General features: G+C 31.1%; 1 protein-coding gene across 3 annotated transcripts in view; it reads left to right on the top strand.

Moving 5' to 3' along the window:
- Nucleotides 1-7124: 7124 nt before the first annotated feature.
- LOC107896255 (disease resistance protein At4g27190) overlaps nt 7125-19533 on the top strand; it is a 36031-nt gene continuing 23622 nt past the window's right edge. The window contains exon 1 of one of the 3 annotated variants that reach the window (XM_016821367.2): nt 7125-7286. The gene's annotated coding sequence lies outside the window, so the exon portion shown is untranslated. The remainder of the gene's footprint in view (nt 7287-19533) is intronic. The other 2 variants (XM_041078019.1, XM_016821369.2) reach the window with 2 other exon arrangements.

The following is a 19533-nucleotide window of genomic DNA, read 5'->3' as shown; positions in this document are numbered from 1 at the left end:
GATCAAAATTAACTTTTCCAAAAATCACTAAGATTTTCCAAATTAATTTTTTAAGAGAATTCTTTAATCAAATTCTCTAGTTGAACAATTATCAAAACTACCTAATTTAATTCCAAATCGAATAAATTAACTCAATTAAATTATTTCCAAAGTCGTAAAATTTTTTTATGATTCAAATGCAGTCTGATCGAGCTTTTGTTGAGCTAATGGAGGGACCAATTGGACATATACATTAGGCTCTAGTAATTGCAATTATGTCTAGAAGTATCGTTCCGATAATTCACAATTTACTTAATCATGGAGTTAGTCCACAAGAAGTAATATAATTGAAAACTCCTTATTGTATACTCTTTACGAAAGCAATTCATCCAATTATTTTATCCAATTACTTCGTCATGTGTGATTTACTCTTATATGATACCCTTGATTCCTTTGAGTTAAATTTGTTCACTCAATACAATATTATTTTATCTCATTATCACCATTGTGTCTTCTTAATGATTAATATGATTACCGTCAACAAATGACTATGATAAATTGCTAGTTCGAGAATAAGCAACCCATGACAACGTTCCGTATTTATCAATCCACACAATACCAATGAGATGATATCGTTAACTCTTTAGTTGAGCTATGAATTTTGTTGTTGCTAGTAAAGTCATGCCATACACAAGTCATGTACCCCAGCTATGGACTTAATCATCTTTAGAGTATAAGCCTCCACTTATATCAAAGCACATGAGTTACATACGCATGATTTGTGACTAACTCAGGATTCAGGTAAATCACACCATGAACATCACAAGTAAATTAATTCAAAAACGGATTCAGAATTAATTTATCTTGGATGCAGTCTAATGTATCATTCTTGGAGAAATGGCTTAATTTTAGAAAAATAAATTAATTTTAGTTTTGATCCCTCTATTATGACTAATTTCGATATTTAATCTCTATGATTTAATTTCTAACATGATTTGGTCCCTATATTTTTATAATGTTAGTAATTAGTTTAAACAGTTAATATCATTAAATTTTTAATTAAAATATTACGTGGTTATATATAAATTGAATGTCTAAATGTTCTTAGAGATTGAGCATTGTTTTTTTTACATTATAAAACAATAGTCAAATTTTAATTTTGGCCCTAAACTCTACTGAACCTTGAGATTTAATCTCTATTCTTATTTTTTAACATAGTTTGGTCACTTTACTTTTATAATGTCATTAGTTAATCTAAACAGTTAATATTGTTAACTATTTCAATCAAAATGCTTATGCCAATTTTTCTGAAGAACACTATTCTGACATAAAAAATTATCTTGAAGAGTTCAAAAATCCTAATTAGTATTTTTAATGTTTTTTTTTTGTTACATGACTACTAGGTGGTTTTTTTAAATTTCAATCGTTGCACCAAAGAATTTAATAGAAGAATTTTAGTGGTGTAACAATTGGATCTAATATTTTAAATTTGAAAAGTAGAGGAATTAATTCTTGAAAATAAAAATAGGAGGACTAAATTATAAATGTACAAAGTGTATAACGGCCTAGAGCATATTTTAACCTTCAAATTTTTACTCTATAATTTGACATACAAAAATATTTAACCTAATGCAAAGTGTGAACCAAGAAATATACTAGTTTTTCTTAATATATTATTACTAGTTTTCTTTCTTGTGTGATGCATAGGTTTATCGTGTGTATTGTTTATTTTTTTAAAAGAAATTGTAATATATATAATATTTTCTGCTGATATTGTAATAAAAAAATTAAAAAATATTTTTTGATTGTATTTATTTATAAACTCATATTTCAGAACATAACAATAATAAATTTATTTTTCTTTGATAAATATTTTCAACAAATTAAAATTTATAATTACTTAAATAATTTATTTGATTTTTGACTGAAAGGTAATTTTTAAACAAATAAAAAATGATAGTGTCTAACTTTGTAATTTTAATTAAGGATTTCTTAAATTTTAAAAGGTTGGAAACAATGATGATTTAAACTATAATTTAAGAATGTTGAGCACATTCAAATAATTTAACAAAACATTTATTGAAAAGGAACTTACCCATTCATAAAAGCTATAAATCTCTATTTTGTTTCATTAAGTTCATTTTACATAGTATTGATTATATTAATTGAATTTGAAGGAAGTTTTTAAAAAAATATTATTTTAATTTTTAAAAAATGTTAGAAGCTGCTTTATTCATTTAAATAAGTGAATACAATGCTTATGATTAAAAAAATTTATATATAACAACTAATTTAAGAAAATAATCGTGTAATGATGATTATATGTGTTAATTGAGATTTGATTTTAATTATTATTATTTAAATCTTAGTTTTAATTTTATACTTAAATAATAATTTTTTATTGATATCTTTAACTACATAATTTTAATTAATAATAAAATTAATTATTTTAAAATTATAAATAATATATATATTTTTGAAATAATATTATTTAATAAATTTAATAAATTTATAAAATTATATTTTGATTTATTAATATAATATTGTTTTAAATTATTAAAATTTTATCAATTTTGTAAAATCTGTGCATAGTAAAGTGTGTAATTTAATTATTTTAAATATCTAATTCATAAATAATTGATATTATTCAAATGTAATTTTAAATTTATATTCTATTTTAATACCACAAAAAATGAAAGTCAATAACACTATTATCACATTTCATAGAATAGGTATGTCATGTGTCAATAAATTAAACATTCATGTCATCTGAGATCTAAGAACTTGTAATATATATATATATTGATAAGATTTTAAAATATTTTTCCCATTTATTTTGGTTTTGAATATATAAAATTAATTATAAACAACTATATTTTCAGAAATTAAATGTTACCAAATTAATATTTTTAAAATATTTCAAGAATTTTTTTGTTAAATATTTTTACGTAAATGCAAACACTTTTCACGCACTAACAATATTATGTTATGTCTAATGAGGCTTTGGCTCAGTTAATAAATGTAGAAGCCTTAGATTTTGAGTACTTGAATTTGAGATTTATCGCATACAATTATATGCGCAAGTCTCTAAATTTTATTGTATATAGAAGTTTTAGTCCAAATGCTAATTGAGTCATAGCTCAATTGGCATGGGTATTATTGTCAATATAGGAGAACAATGGTTCGAGTATGCTAAAGTATATTATCCTCTTATTTATGGATTAGGAAGAGCTATGGGTAGTCCAATTAATTAATTTTAAGTTAGAATGTATGAATTCTTAGAGTAAGATTATTTTAGGGAGCTTCCCCCAATTTTCCGATAGTGGCAAAGGCAAATGTATAAAATTTCTCCTCAATAATGGCTTTTAAAGTGGTTTGATAAAATTTCAAAAAGGAAAAGTTAGATAAAGTAGATACGATAGGATTTGGAACTTTACACCTACACATTTTTCTAAAGAATAAAGTAATCCGGCATTTTCTTTAATAAAAGTTCGTTTTTAATATATTAACCATACTTCTCATTTTATTTTTTTTTCTTCATCATCTTAAATTAATATTAAATTATGAGTTAAAGCATATAAAAAAGAAGAAGAAGAGAAATTAGTTGTTATAAATGAACTTGTATGGTACAAGGTAAAGGAATAAAATCTTACGGCCAGGTGAAAGAAATCAATGTCTTTAAAGCACATTTTCCTCAGTTAGTCACATCCTTCATTAGAAGCAATTTTTCGTTCCTGTATTCCATGAATTTGACACCTTTGAGGAGTTCTTGCATGTCTTGCAATGCTAGTTTGAGTCGTCGGCTTGCACTTGTTTTACTTAGGATGATGTTGATGAATTTATGATCTTTTGACAGAAACCTACAAAAGATAATATTATAAGATTTTAGTAAAATAAGAGAAGAATGCAGAGTGAAGATCTTTGCTTGAAGCTATTGTCATTGTATATATAGATATATTACGTCCTTGACTGAGTTGGTGTTCAGTTTGTTAGACCTGATATCTTAAATGTAGTATTTTCTTTTATGTATATTTATAATTTTTTTGAACAAATTGATTAATAAAATAATTCATAGGTTACATTATTATACTTTGTATAATGTTGTCATGTGGTTTTTGCATGCAAAGAAAAATGGTAGTAAATATTGCTTATTGGTTGTCTAATATTTAAACTAATACTAAACGGTATTACGTGGTAAAATCGTAATACAGAAGGACAACTTATATTAGTATATGAACCTAAACATATTCTTAGCCTAATTGGAAATGAACAAACCGATTGAAAGACTAATATGTTGTCTATCAAGTTCAATTGGGGATATGTTTTGTCTTGAGTATCAGAGCGGATGACTCCCAGAAGATAGTGATATAGATGTGACTGACTGGACTGACAGTAGAAGAATAGATTTTGAATCCGTTTATGGATTTATTCATTTTTTATGTTCATAGCGTGACATACCTAAATCTTGAGTGGATGATGGACTATGTATGTGTGACTTATATACTTTAATGTAAGTAAAAGTCTAATTTTGAATACATAAGAAATCAAAAGCTAGTGCGTCAGGTATACGACTTCTGCAGTATGTAGCATCATTAACAACAGTAGAATTCATAACTCGACACATGGGTAAATGACTTCCTCTCATTAGCATTACATGATTGATGAAAAGTAAACGTGATCATAGATCATTCGTCTTTGTGATGAATGACTTGATTACTATTTAATAGTAATTGAGTTTTCATGAAGGAAGATACAATGATTACCATGAGATAAAATAGAACCATATTGGGAAAACGGATATTATCCCTAAAAGATTAAGGATATACTATGGAGGTAAAGCACTTGTGATAAGGTCATTAGACGAGCACTGATTGAATTGCTTCTGTAATGGTATACCGTTGGGGAGAACTCAGTCACGATACTATAGTGGGATGATTTTGTGACTAAATAGGTTTATAATTAATTAATAGGCAAAAATCTGAATCTTAATTATAAATCATTTGAGCTCTAATCACATATGTTCAATTAGTCCCTTCGTAAGCTTGTTAAACCGGAAATGAATTGTATGTTGAATCAAATGAATAGAAATGGTGAAAAATGAAGAAATGAGAAATATTTAGAAATGACTATGGTTTTCTCCAAAATAAAAATAAAAAAGGAGAAAATGAATCATTTGAAAATTAATGTGTTTTTCTCTAAATCGAAAATGAAAATAAAAATGAAAAATGACTTGAAAATAAATTTATGTTTTTCGAATTAAATGAAGTTCGAAAATAGAAATAAATCATTTGGTTATAGTGAACCATTGAATGTAAAAATATTAAATATATTTTCTCATAGATTCTTTTACGATAAATTCGTTATGATTTTAACGGGATTAGAATTGGGTTGAGAATATTATCTAATTGGCAATTAATTGAGATGTTTATTTTGATAAATAGAAAAACAAATATCGAGCTGATTGAATTATAAAATATTGGGTTAAAAGTCCAAGAAATACTTAAAAATCCAAGAAATACTTGCAATTGAACCTGATATGGGAAAAGCCCAAAAGCCCCTTATGTTAAAGGGAGGGACGACAAATCCTAGTATTATTAACTAGGGTTGCAGCCCCCTATGCTTCTAGTTAGACTAGAAATTCGTTTTTCTAGTTGAAATAAACTCCTACAATTCAACAAGAGCTTTACTTCTTCTTATAAATAGATGACATCGGTAGAGTTAAATACTCAACTTTAAGATATTGTTACTCTGCCCCAAAAAAGTGAGATTTTTATTCTCTAAGTATTAAATATGTTTTTCGGAATAATAATTCTGTCGATTTCTATTGAGAAGAGATTTTCGTTTTCACGCTAAAACAAATAAAATTATTTCTAGTTTTGTGTTTGATTCGAATCGTTTGAGCCCACACTCGAAGCAATTCATGGTACAAGAATAATGGAGAAGGTTGTTCGGTTGAAAGTTAGGAATGACAATGATCAATCTAGCCAAAAACACAAGTGTGAATTCGGTTAAGGGTTTATTATTATAAATATCACAAATCGGCTCGATTTTCAGAAAAAATATTTTTCGTTGTAAAAGAAAACTATTTTCAAACCGGATTTTTTCCAATGCAGTTGACTCGTGACACCAACTTAGTTGAGAAATTACTAAAATGCTAGTTATATACAAAGTAACAAATATAAATACGAAAGTGTTTTTGTTAATTCATGTTTTTTAATAAAATAATATTATAAGATTTGAACTTAAGACCCATGGATTTTAAACTTTTAACTTAACCATTTCAACCAAGATTTCACTTGGTTATAATATAAAATTTTTACACATTTTTTTCACCCATATCGTGAGTGTATTATAATCTAGTAGATTAAAAGTCAATCGAGTACCAACTTAGAATTGTCCATGTCATCATCTAATTCATTATAAAATTTATATTTTTTAAGTGATAACATGATTAGAATTGTCTATGGGTTGGACCCTAATAAAATTTTAGGCCTGATTGGTAGGATTGGCCTTGCTTGAAAAATGGGTCTAAATTTTTGCCCCAGCCTAATCCGGATAAAAATGCTAAAACTTGAGCTTGGCCTGTTGGTATTAAAATCTTTTATTTTATTTTTATATTAAAAACATAATATATAAAAAAATATAAAAATATTATATAATATCCAAACAATAACAACAAAATAGTGAAACAATAGCAAAACAATGAGAAAACAACAATGTTTTTTTTTGCAAAGTCGGTTCGGATCCAAAAAATCTTATCCGACGCTCAGCCCATTTTCTAAACTGGTTTTAGTTTTTTGCTCAAGTCCATTTTTTGAGCTTATATTTTTGCCCAAACCCTCCCACTTTTCGAGAAGGCTAGATGGCTCAGCTCACAGACAAGTAACAAGCCTAGACATGATACAATATAAAAATGTCATGTTATCACATGGATCAAAATTAGAAAAAATAATAATTAAATTTTAAGACAAAAACTAAATTAAAAAAATTACCAAATTTATGGGTATTTATTTTATATATATCTAATTTTATTCCGTATGCATAAAATAATAATCCTATGTTTAAATAATTAATACAAAATTAAAGTTTAAATTTTAATATAAATTTTCAAAGCATATATATAAAAATCTGATACACTTTATATAAGATAACACTTTATCATAATGCTTGGGACTGGGGTCGTTCATTAGCTTTGATTATTGCAGTCCATCAAAGAGAGGAAGTTGAGCCAATTTGGAGTTTCCATCTCTCCTCTTCAACTCTACGAGGTATTAACGTATCCTTCCCACTTCAACAAACCTTTTGAGGTATTTCTTACTTCATCTAATCTCTTGTTTTGATTTGTTTGGTTTTTAGTCCTAATCTAGTATTATTTCCACAAGGTATTGGTTTTTTCTTCTTTTAATATCCCAAAGTTTTTCAAAATCTGTAATATTATTTATATTTTAAGTTTCTCACTTATATTTTCTGTTCTCTTACTTTTATTTTTCTCAATGATTTTTCAATTAGAAACACCTCAAAACCAAAGATAATAATTTTTTTTATTTTTTTTATTCTTTTCTCTTGATACTCTTATTCTCCACCATTGAATTGAACTCTAAAGGTTGAATGATTCAATCTTTGTCGATTCAGTCTTTACCGGTTTCATAATATTTGTACTTGCATCGTTCAACATCAGGTCGACTAAGCTGTTTTTGCTATTGTTGTTGTTGTTATTACAATCTCTAATGAACACAGAGGGCCTCACCACTCATTTAATTAACCTACTAAATTTTAAAATTAAAACTAAATTTAAGCTATGTAAATCTTGAGAGTTAAAATTGTTATTATACTAATTTTAAAACTTACAATTCATACATTTTGTAACTTTTCATAGATTGGTGAGAATAATTTACCCAAAAAATAATTTTCTTATAGCCCGTTGACAACGCCCCCTGCTATGAAGCTACAAAATATGCAGCACCCCATCTAGAGGTTGCTCAAGGACTACTAACTCATAATGAAAAACCACATTCTGCTGCAGTAACCGTCTGGATAAGCTGCGAGCCCAGGCGAGACTCAACACCAAAAGACCCTTGCTACTACCATGATCGTCACCAAACACTAGGTCATTCCGGTTCTTCCAAATCATCCAGCCTAGGATGGTAAAGAAGGAACACCAGTTTGCACCATCAACCACACAATCCCCTGCATTTTATGTTCTATAACAGCCACTGCTGCAACAACCGTCTAAAAAATCTCTCATGTAGACCGACCAGCACCACTATTTGCCAAATACTCTTAGCAAATCCACAATCCGTCAACACATGATTATATGAATTTGGCTCAGCAATACAATTTGGACACTGTCCTATATCATGCATGTATCTTCGAACCTTCTCTTCGTTAGTCAGTACATGTTCCTTGAAGACAAGCCAGAGAAATTGTCTCACTCTTTGAGGCAACTCACCTTCCAAATTACATCCCACGTTGAGTTTTTATCTCCTCGATTAGTGTTTGCAATCACCTTGTATATTTCTGAAAAAGAAATCCTCCGTGTTGTGACCAACTCCACACAAGGTCATCATCTCCTTTCTCCATTGTTAATAGTAGCATACCGACAACTTTTTAGACAATGTTACCAGGATGACATGACTCCAAGCTTTGCCTTGACCACTCCCCATACTGGTTCACCATGTTCACCACATACATATCCTCTTTTATTGGCTCATTACCAACAAACCACTGCTTTAAAGGCCCTACTCCTCTCACCTAGTTAATATTCCAAAAAATTCATCAACTTACCATTCCCGATTAACCACTGTACACCTTGGAGTACCTTGGACCACACATTCAACAAGGCACCCCGGATGTGAAAGCAGGAGCTTCGTCGAATTAACCGTGGACATAATCCCTGTACATTGTATTTTCTCTTTAAAACTTGGACCCAAAAGGCTCCACTATTAGAAATAATGGAGAAGCCTAAGTTTTAATAAGAATACCTCCACCCTAGGAGCCTTAAGTTGTTCCATGCCAAATAAAGCATGGAGAACTTCCTCTAAAGAGATATCAGTTGTCAAAGCAGAAATCTCATGTATTGAAAGCTGAGGGAAACAGTTTCTCACCCGAAAAGGCTTTGGTGAAACAAAGTTTTCTTGGTAGAGCATCGAATAGAAAACAACCACTAAATCTCTTAGAACATCTGGATTGAAACACGAAGACCCATCCTCCAAGAGTAATGCATTAATTTGGTTACCTTTTTGTTAGTATAAATCTCCAGTGAGGAAAGTCTCGAACACACAAACGGAACTCGAACAGAAAAAGAAGAAATAGGACAAGACTCTAAGGTGTGTATCAAGCCACTATCTTTAAGGTTATATTCGCCGCCACCTATTTTCGGTGTGCAAACGAGTTCCAAGCAAATTAATCTCGAGGATACAATGAAGCCAATGATTATTTACATTTTGCATTGACAAGAACGCACTGAACAATGTATAACAAGAAACTCAATTTCTACAAAAGATTTCTGTAAAGGAAAGAAAGAATATTAGAATTTATTGGTGTGTTTTTCAAATGAAATCTCATTCCTATTTATAGGAATTTTTATGTCTCTTGATAGAGATATTTTCAATAGGTGTCTTTCTGAATAATAATATCTTTAAAATAACCACATATTTATTCATTTAATATTATAACTATTTAAATAATATTATTTAAATAGTTATTATTCTTTTTCAAAAAATTAAATAAAATAACTTTTGATTAATTACACTCATTCATTTATATTTATTAGAACACTATACATATTTGAAAATGTTCCAATGCTTTCTGCCTAACCTAAGTTTGGCTGTGAAAATATCTGGTATTACGATCTCGATATCTTAACCACTTGCTCCTTGGTTTCTGCTGCTAGAGGAGCTCCTCTAGATTTAGTATCTCATCAAGCTCAATTCTCACAACTACCTCCATTCTCCTTAAACTATCAGTCTTGAAGATCTAAAGCCTTCTAAATACCTCTCAACTAAGCTATAGCCTCCTTCTTCCGAGGAAACATATTCCCAAAAACCTCTGAGTTCCAGACCTTTAGGTAATCAACGAAAATATTCAAATTGTTCACCGAATCCCTTTTGGTGGCCAATTCTTTTGAACAAACTCATTGAAATTCGAATGTGATAACTAACTAGAAAGAAATTGAAACAGTCTATCACCTTTGTGTGTAATAGAATCTTCCTAGGAGAATAAAAATGGCCAGTGATCATAGGTAATCTTATGCAGATGTCAGATACAAGCGTGCAGAGCAAACATGTCCCATGCTATTGTTGGTGTAATTTTTTTTACAAAGAGAGGAAGTGAAGAAGAAAAACAAATTTTGAAAATAATGGAGAACGCTATCTTTTCACCTTTACACACAACTTTTTTATTAAAAAAATGTTTTTTAAAAATACAAATTAACCTAAATGATTTAGCTACCTAACACTAGAGTAAAAAAAAATTAAAACATAAAGTAAGAGAAAACTTACATAAAAAGAACAAAACTTAAAACAACTATTAGTTACTACTGAAGGCCTAAAACAATTGACACACAAAACGTATATCTAGTTTCCAATATCAAACTCAAAACACATAACACTCTACTTTTGTTGTTATTTTAGTAAAAAACATAAACACAGAAAATGTGAAAGAAAAATTTATTGGAAGCACACAATAATCTGTTGCATTATTTAGATTATATAGCTAAAAAATGTAACAGAAAAGTTATTTTGCTGATATCCAGCCACATCCTAACTTACTCTTAAAATCGTGTCACAAACTAAAAAATCCCTAAAGACTTGGTCTTCAGACCTATTATTCAGCAAGTCAAAGGAATGTTCTCAACAACTTTGAAGTTGATATTGGACATACCAAGCTCATGCTTGAGAAAAGAAATTCTATTTCTTGAAAGAGATTTTGTCATTAAATTAGCAACCTACATCTCAGAAGAACAAAATTTCATCTTGATCAACAAAATTTTCTCAGCCTTACAAATAGCATGAAACATCAAATTGATGTGCTTTGTTCTACCATGCTGAATTGGATTTTCAGCAATTGCAATAGCTGACTTATTGTCACATAAAAGAACAGTGACACTTTCTTGCTCAAAACTAAGATCAAAAAGTAAATTTTTAAACCAAATTGCTTGGTTTGCAGCAGCAACAATATATTTTGCTTCTACAGTTGAGTGAGCCACAACTTGTTGCTTTTTGGAACTCCAACATATTTCACCTGAGCAAAGGTTAAAAACATACCCAGATGTACTCTTCATGTCATCCAAACTCCCTACCCAATCACTGTCAGAAAACCCAATCAACTTTATACTTCCTACCTTTAAATAATTCAGCCCTTCACTTGTTGCACCCTTCACATACCTGAGAACCCTCTTGGCAACTCCGAAATGAACATTACTAGGTGAAATCATAAACCTTGATAATATAATGTTGCAGGGAACATTAAATCAGGTTGTGTTGCAGTCAAGGAAAGTAAGCTTCCAACTATGCTTCTCTAAATAGAAGGATCATAGAGTTTCTCACCATCATTCTTTGACAATTTCAAGTTTAGTGGCATTGGTGAGTCAACTCCTTTGTAAAATTTCAACTTAAATTTCCTTAGAACACATAAGGCATACTTCAATTGTGAATGAAGATACCAACCTTCCTTTGATTAATTTTTATCCCAAGAAAGTAGCTCATCAAGCCAAGATCAGACATCAAATTCTTTTTGCATACTCAATTTGAATTCTAAGAGAGCTTCATCATTGCTTCCTATCACCAACAAATCATCAACATAAAGAGAAACAACAAGCAAGTCAGCATTTATACCTTTCTTAAGTTACAAAGTAGCTTCATTAATGCTCTTCTGAAAACTCAACTTTTGCAAATAAGAATAAATTCTGCAATACCAGGCCCTTGGTGCCTGTTTTAGGCCATAAATAGCCTTTTTAAGCTTGTACACTTGATGTTCCTTTCCAACAACCACAAAACTTTCAGACTTACAAACGTAGATATCTTTTTCAAGCTCTCCATTCAAGAAAGTTGATTTTACATCCAAATGAAACAAGCTCTCCATTCAAGAAAGTTGATTTTACATCCAAATGAAACACACTCTAGACTATTTGACTTGCCATAACATTAAGTAATCTGATGGTATCGAGTCTAGCAACTGGTGCAAAAGTGTCACCATAGTCAACTCCACCTATCTTTGCATACCCTTTTACGACCAACCTAACCTTATGCTTGAACACAGTGCTATCAGGATTAAACTTAGTCTTATACACCCACTTCACACTTTCACACTTACAACATGTTTACTGCTAGGCACATTAGTCAATAACCATGTATCATTTTCTCAATTGCAAAATTTTTTGCCTTCATTACATCAATCCATTCAGGCACCTTTGCAGTTTCATCAATTCTTGTTACTTCAATAAAGACAAAATTGCACCTTTCATACACATTACTAAGATTTAGTTTTGATAACCTCAACATCAGTTGTATCAGCTACACCAAATTCATTACTAGTCACACCATGTTCAACATTATTAGTTATATCAACCTCTTTAGGCATTAACCCACAATCGTGTTTCTGCACATCATCCTTCTCCCAACTACATTAAGAATCTTCATAAAAAATGACATCTCTTCTCACCATAATTTTCTTACTTTTCAGATTAATGACTCTATACTTCTTCGATTGAGAAGAATGACCAACAAAGATTCATTTCCAAGCCCTTTCATCTAACTTGGTTATCATATTAGCAGGTATATGGCTGAAACAAGTAGAACCAAACACTTTAAGGTGTTTCATAGAAGGCTTAGACCCAAACCAGGCTTCAAGAGGAGTTTTTTCATCATAGCCTTAGTTGTTAACCTATTCAACAAGTACACAGATGTTGATACAAATTTTGCCCAAAACAAATTTGGAAGATTTTTTCCAAACAACATACATCTTGGCATCTAAAAAATAGTTCTATTTCTCCTTTCACAAACTCCATTCTATTGAAGAGTGTAAGGAACAGTGAGCCGATAATGAATCCTAGAGTCTCTGCAAAAATCATTGAACTCCGTGGACATAGACTCTCCACCATTATTTGTTCTTAAGACCTTCAACTTACAATCACACTGATTTTCAATGAGTTTCTTGAATTCTTTGAATGTTGACAATGCATTCATCTTGGACTTCAAGAAATGCACCCAACACATTCTTATCAAATCATCTATAAATAACACAAAATATTTGCTACCATTCATAGAAGAAGTTTGCATTGGACTACACAAATTAGCTTGAATTAACTCTAATTTCATAGTTTCTCTCTTCACACCATCATGATAAAATGACAGCCTATGTGACTTCCCAAGTTGACAACTATCACATTTATCATCACATGCATTCAGTTCAGACAAATCTGTTACAAAACCATTTGACTGCATATACTTCAAGGTTCTAAGATTAAAATGCTCCATCCTTTTATGCTAAAGAGGACTGACACCATCCTTAGCAAAGCACACACGTTTACAATCAACATCCACCTTCAAATAAAAACCATTGTTTTTTTTAATTTCCAGATCAGCAAACTTAGAACCACAAACATAAAATATGTTACAAACATTTCCCTTAAATTGAACACTAAAATAATTTTTAATCATTTGAGGAATACTAAAAAACTTTGATCTAAATCAGGAATAAAATAACATTATAGATTGTCCTTTTACCTTGTAGAGTATTCACAAAAATTGAACTTTTCCTTGAACCTAAATCGTAACACCATTTCCCAACTTCACATCAAGTGAGTTAAAGTATGCAACCGCATGTGTCATATGACCGATACACCCACTATCCATAAGCCAAATAGAGTTATGAGATGGTTTAACAACATGAGAAACCATAAACAGATGCTCACCTAGCTCTTGGTTCTCTTCAGTTGTATTTGTTTCCTTCTTCTTAGCCTAGAAAAATTTTTCAGTATATCCAAACTTTTTGCAAAAAATACATTGGAATTTGGACTTGTCTTTTTCCTTGAATCAGTAATCCTTTTTAGCATGATTTATCCTCTTACAAATAGGACATGGTGGAAACTTTTCATTTTGACCACTGGTGGAAGAAACAAGATCTTTGCCCTTGTTTGAGCTATCAAATTTCTTCCAAGAGTTGTTGAACTTTACTCCTTTGTGAGCAGCAAGGAAAGCACCTTCACTTACCTCATGAGCTCGCATAGAAACCCTTTGTTCTTACGCTTCTAACTTGCTAACAAGATCAACAATAGTTAGACTCATCATGTCACAAGATTTCTTAATAGAAATTTTGGTTTCAAATCTTTGAGGAACACTTATCATGACTTTTTCAACCACATTTTCATCAGGTAGCTCTTCACCATAAAGTCTGATTTGGTTTACAATATTCATTAGCTTGATTGAGTAATCTTTAATCAACTCATCCTCCTTCATTTGCAACATCATAAACTCTCTTTTTAGTGTTAAAAGCTTTGTTTTTCTTCACACTATCACATCTCTCATAAGTTTCCTTGAGTTTATCCCAAACAACTATTGATGTTTCAAGATCCATAATGCTTGTGAAAATGTGATCTACTAACTTAAAGTGAATACATGTTAAAGCTTTATCCTTTTTGAAGATTTCTTCATCATAAGTTTTGAGTTGAGCAATGGTGGGATTTTGTCTTAGTGTCGATAGATCTTCGTTAATTTCTACAACCTTCCACAAGCCAAGAAATCTCAAATAAAATTTTATCTTAACTGCCCAAACATGATAATGAGTTCCTATGAAAATATGAACAAATGTTGAAAAAACATTAGAAAAAGCCATTAAAATCACTCAAAAATAGCAATAGAAACTCACAACCCTCAAGAAGCAGCTTTGATAACCACTGTTGGTGTAATTTTTGTTATAAAAAGAGGAAGAGAAGAAGAAAAACAAATTTTGAAAATAATGGAGAAGGTTATCACCTCACCTTCACACACACAACCTTTTTATTAATTTTTTTAAAAAATATATAAATTAACCTAAATGATACAACTACCTAACACTAGAGTAAAAAAAAACGTAAAACATAAAGTTAAAGAAAACTTATAGCAGAAAAACTAAACTTAAAACAACTAGTAGTTACTACTGAAGGCCTAAAACAATTGGCACACAAAACTTATATATGATTTCAAATATCATACTCAAAATACATCAACAACTATTACAAATAGCTCTCTCTAATCTTTCATAAAAATTATCGAGACACCAAGTAGACTATGGCCTATAAACCCCATGCCTTTTTACCCTTAGTTAAAGATGAACTATTGGAATTGACTACAACAAAGGTTTCAAACTAATGCCCCACCCTTCTATTCAGTGCTTGAAAGAATAGAATTGAAATCACCACTAAGAATCCAGGGTTCATTAATATCACCTGTAAAACAATATAAAGTATTCCACCATAATCTCTATCGTATTGGTTGAAGACTAGTATAAACAACTGCACACATTAATTCAGGAGAACATTGACCTACACATTTTTTCCTAAAAGATCTAGATTCCTACAAATCCATTAGCTTCAATTCTATATGAATAGTCAAAACCCAACTTTTTAATTACACCATCAACTAGACTTTCACTAATCTGAGTCTCAAATAATACCACTATATCAAAATTATGCTCTTTATGATATTCCAGTAAAAATCTATAGAATTTAGTGGTCATACTCTTGACAGTTCCAGAATAAAATGTTCATCTACATCAAAACAAATTAATAAATTTCGAACACATACCCATCTCAGGCAACAATTGCCACATCATGTAGCGTTCCATCATCCTCATCCAAGACAAGGGACTCAATAGCAACACCTACATCCATGTCGTCTTCAACCATATCGACTTTAAGACTGGACACCAAGGTTTCCATATTTCATAAATCTCCTCATATAAGAGAATTTTGATCACATTGAAAATTCTTCATTATATCTTTTCTTGACTTATTATTCTATGTGATTCGATCTTGGTAAAATACTGCTAAAAATCCTCAATCTATTTGATTTAAAGAGTTATGTTGGTGTTTTGAGAAGTTTAAAGAACATAAAAAGAGAGAAAACGAAGGAAAATACTTAGCAAATTTTGATAAACTGCTATTAAATTCTCATCATCACTCATTTCAAATGAATTACAATATATATAGGTGTAGTGGTTACAAATAATCAACAAATCCCATTAAGTCACCTTGAAAATGCAAAGTTAAAACTTACACACAAACTGATTAGGTAAATCAGTACCTAAAAACATCAAATTAATACTAGCTCTACTTGTTTTAATACGTTAACCTTAACAAACAAATTTTAAACAAAACATTAATAACAGAATATGTGAACCCTGTTTGCACTTCAATTTGGGGGTTCACCAAAAGCGTAACTACTCACACTTTGATGTGCTCGCAACTTAAGTTGAGTTCATAGCTTTGATAAGCTTACGTCTTTGAGTGAGCTCATAACTTCAATTAAGCTCGACATGTAGAGCTGTTGCGTGTGAAATGATATGCAATTTGTGCAAGTATACACGTCGATTCAAGTAATAAAGTGATGAGTGAGTATCGTTCCCACGAGGATCAGATTAAAGCACAAAAGTGGCCAAGTTATTGTAATATAGTTAATGTTATGGCAAGACTGACGAATAAGATGCTATAGTAAACTAAGGTAAGTATGTGGTGATAATTCAAAGGAATGATGATGTATGTGATAGATGGAATTGATGAATAACTGGAAATGCTATGGAAAAAAGTGAGAGCATAAACGTAATGGTAATAACAAGAGTGTTTATCTGAATAGAATGTAAACAAAGAAATAAACAACTAAATATGCTGTGGCAAAGATTCTACGAAAAAGAATAAGGATAGAGTGATGTTGATTCGGAAGGTTGGGATTATCTAGAATCGACCCTTACTGTCAATAATGCATTGGTAAAATTGTATCTACTTTACAGCACAAAAGAGTTTTAAAATGGCATGCCTCTTGTGAGAGCAAAACCTCAAGTTACCTTGCCCGTGTCTATAGGATTTTTAGATATCTTGCATAGGCTCCTTTTGTATGATTGTGACTCTATGTCTAGAGTCGACTACAAGTCTCTATCGAATACTTGCTCATTTCATTTGATTTTAATCTAACCAATCCAACCCTTTTGGAATTAGAATCAATTTATAAGTATGCGAACAGTCTTTTATGTCTAAAGATCATTTGTATTTTAATTAAGAAATAAGAACAATCAAATGAAACAGTAAATTAAATTAGATATACACAACATCCATAAAAACAATTTAATGTTTCATTGAAAGAAATCCCAACCCTATGAGATTTCGCTCATGGGCTGGGAAATAAATTTTCAAACCAAAATATTATCCGACATTGTGTTCAACTACTTCAATTCAATCTTTTGAAGGACCACTAATGGAAATAAAAGAAGAACTTCGGGAAACAGCTTTCACTTGCCCAATCCACACTTCAGCAATACAGCATCCCGTGATGGCTAAGAAGGACTGCCTTCAACTTCCTTTCCTTTGTGCAACCAAACCCTTATTCACGCCTAAGGATATCTCCCTTTTCTTTTCTTTTTTTTCGCCATTTATGAGGTCCCCTTCATCGGCTTTTATAGATAGATTAGGCTAGGGTCAGCTAACAGCTCGTGATTATCTTCTCCTCATTTAGGGGGACTTGTCTGGTACAAGTTTGAATTTGAACTAAGACTGTTGCACAAAAATGTTGATTTGGTCTTCTCAACATTGCCACAGCCTCTATGCTGGCAAATTGTCTGTACTTTGCCCTAACAAAACTTCAGCCCTTTATTTCCTCATTCTAAAATCTGTTCCTACCACACCAACAGACAAAAAACTCATCCACAAGCGATTAAAAGTACTTAATTCCAACATAGTCCAAGTCCTAATGCAATATTAGAATTGCTAATTAGAATCTCCTAAAATGTAACAAAATGTACTTAAGTACAAGCAATTAGCTAGGTCTAAAGGCATAAAATATAACTCTTTTCAAGAGTTATCAAGAGCTCTCATACTTGCTTGAGCTCGCAACTTCAAGTGAACTCGTGGCTTTGTAGGTTAAGTTCGCCACTGCATGAATGGCCATTTCGCAACACTCCTCATTGGCCATAATATTGCAAAATCCAATATCATGTCTTAGTCTCTTGAACCTCATCTTTCCAAGAAGTTTAGTGAGAATATCAGCAAGTTGAACATTTGAATTGCAATGAACCAGCTTATTGTGGTTTGACCATCGTGGATACTTTTTCTTCTCACCATCTCTTTTTGTCCTCTCTTTTGTTTGATTCCATTTCTTCTTGCCCTTGTTTCTTGAAGAACATGCACTCTCCTTGTTTCTTGCTTGGTAAGCATATTCTGCATTCCCCTCTTCTCTGCTCGCTCTTCTTTGCTTCTGTGCATATAGAGCATTTATGAGCTTTGACAGAGAGATTGTTGTCAAGTCTCTCAAGTCCTCCAAGGATGAGATCTTGGACTCATACTTTTCTGGAAATGTTGTGATGACTTTTTCAACAACCTTTCTATCATTGAACTGATCGTTAAGGAGACTTATGTTGTTGGAAATGGACATGATCCTATCTGCATACTGCTTGATCGTTTCGGTCTCCTTCATCTTCAGGTTTTCAAAATCTCTCCTCAAATTCAAAAGTTGTTGATGCATTGTCTTTTCAGTCCTCTAGAACTCCTCCTTCAACTTATCTAGGCTTTTTTGGAAGTTTCACAAGCCATGATTCTCGTGAAAATAACATTAGACACACCATTTTAAAGGCAAGATAAAGCCTTATACTACTTAGCAGCTTCATCACTATGCTATCTAATTTGAGCTATAGTTGGATTAGCTCGCAAAGGTGGTGGTTTGCTGTCTGAATCAACAAATTCCTACAAGCCATATGCCTGAAGATACGTCTTTATCTTCACTACCATATTATAGGAGGTGGAGGTGGTGTAAAACTTCCAAATGGCATTGCAATACAAACAAGATATAAATCAACACTCTTTTCAACAAGAAAAAAACACACAAAGCCCTAAAATACTTAATGTAACACCCCTTACCCATATTTTGGGACTAGAATAGGGTACGAGGTATTACCGAACTTAATATGATCAATCATGTAAAAATCGGCCATAAATTTCTTCTAAATTAAAAACTTTTATACATATGTTTAACGTCCCTTATATGGGCCTACGGGGCCCAAAACATACATTCAGGGTGGTTCGGGACCAAATCGTAAACATATGAAACTTTTGCAACACTTAGAAAATTTTCACACTTTGGAGAGTCACACGCCCGTGTTTTCAACCCGTGTAACTTTCTGTTTATAACTTCATCACCCTTGTCAGTCGTACACTTCATATAAATAACAAGAAACATGATTGGGCTCAATTCTCATTAAATTTCTCATATATATACACAATTTCACATTATGTAATCATACAACATATATCAGCCATATCTCTGTAATCTAAATATATTTTCATAACAACTTATCTTGATTTCATACTATTTC

Source organism: Gossypium hirsutum, chromosome A10, assembly GCF_007990345.1.
Source record: "Gossypium hirsutum isolate 1008001.06 chromosome A10, Gossypium_hirsutum_v2.1, whole genome shotgun sequence".
NCBI classification, from domain to species: Eukaryota; Viridiplantae; Streptophyta; class Magnoliopsida; order Malvales; family Malvaceae; genus Gossypium; species Gossypium hirsutum.
Note: the sequence above shows the minus strand (reverse complement) of the source record. Positions and strands in the feature narration are given on the sequence as shown.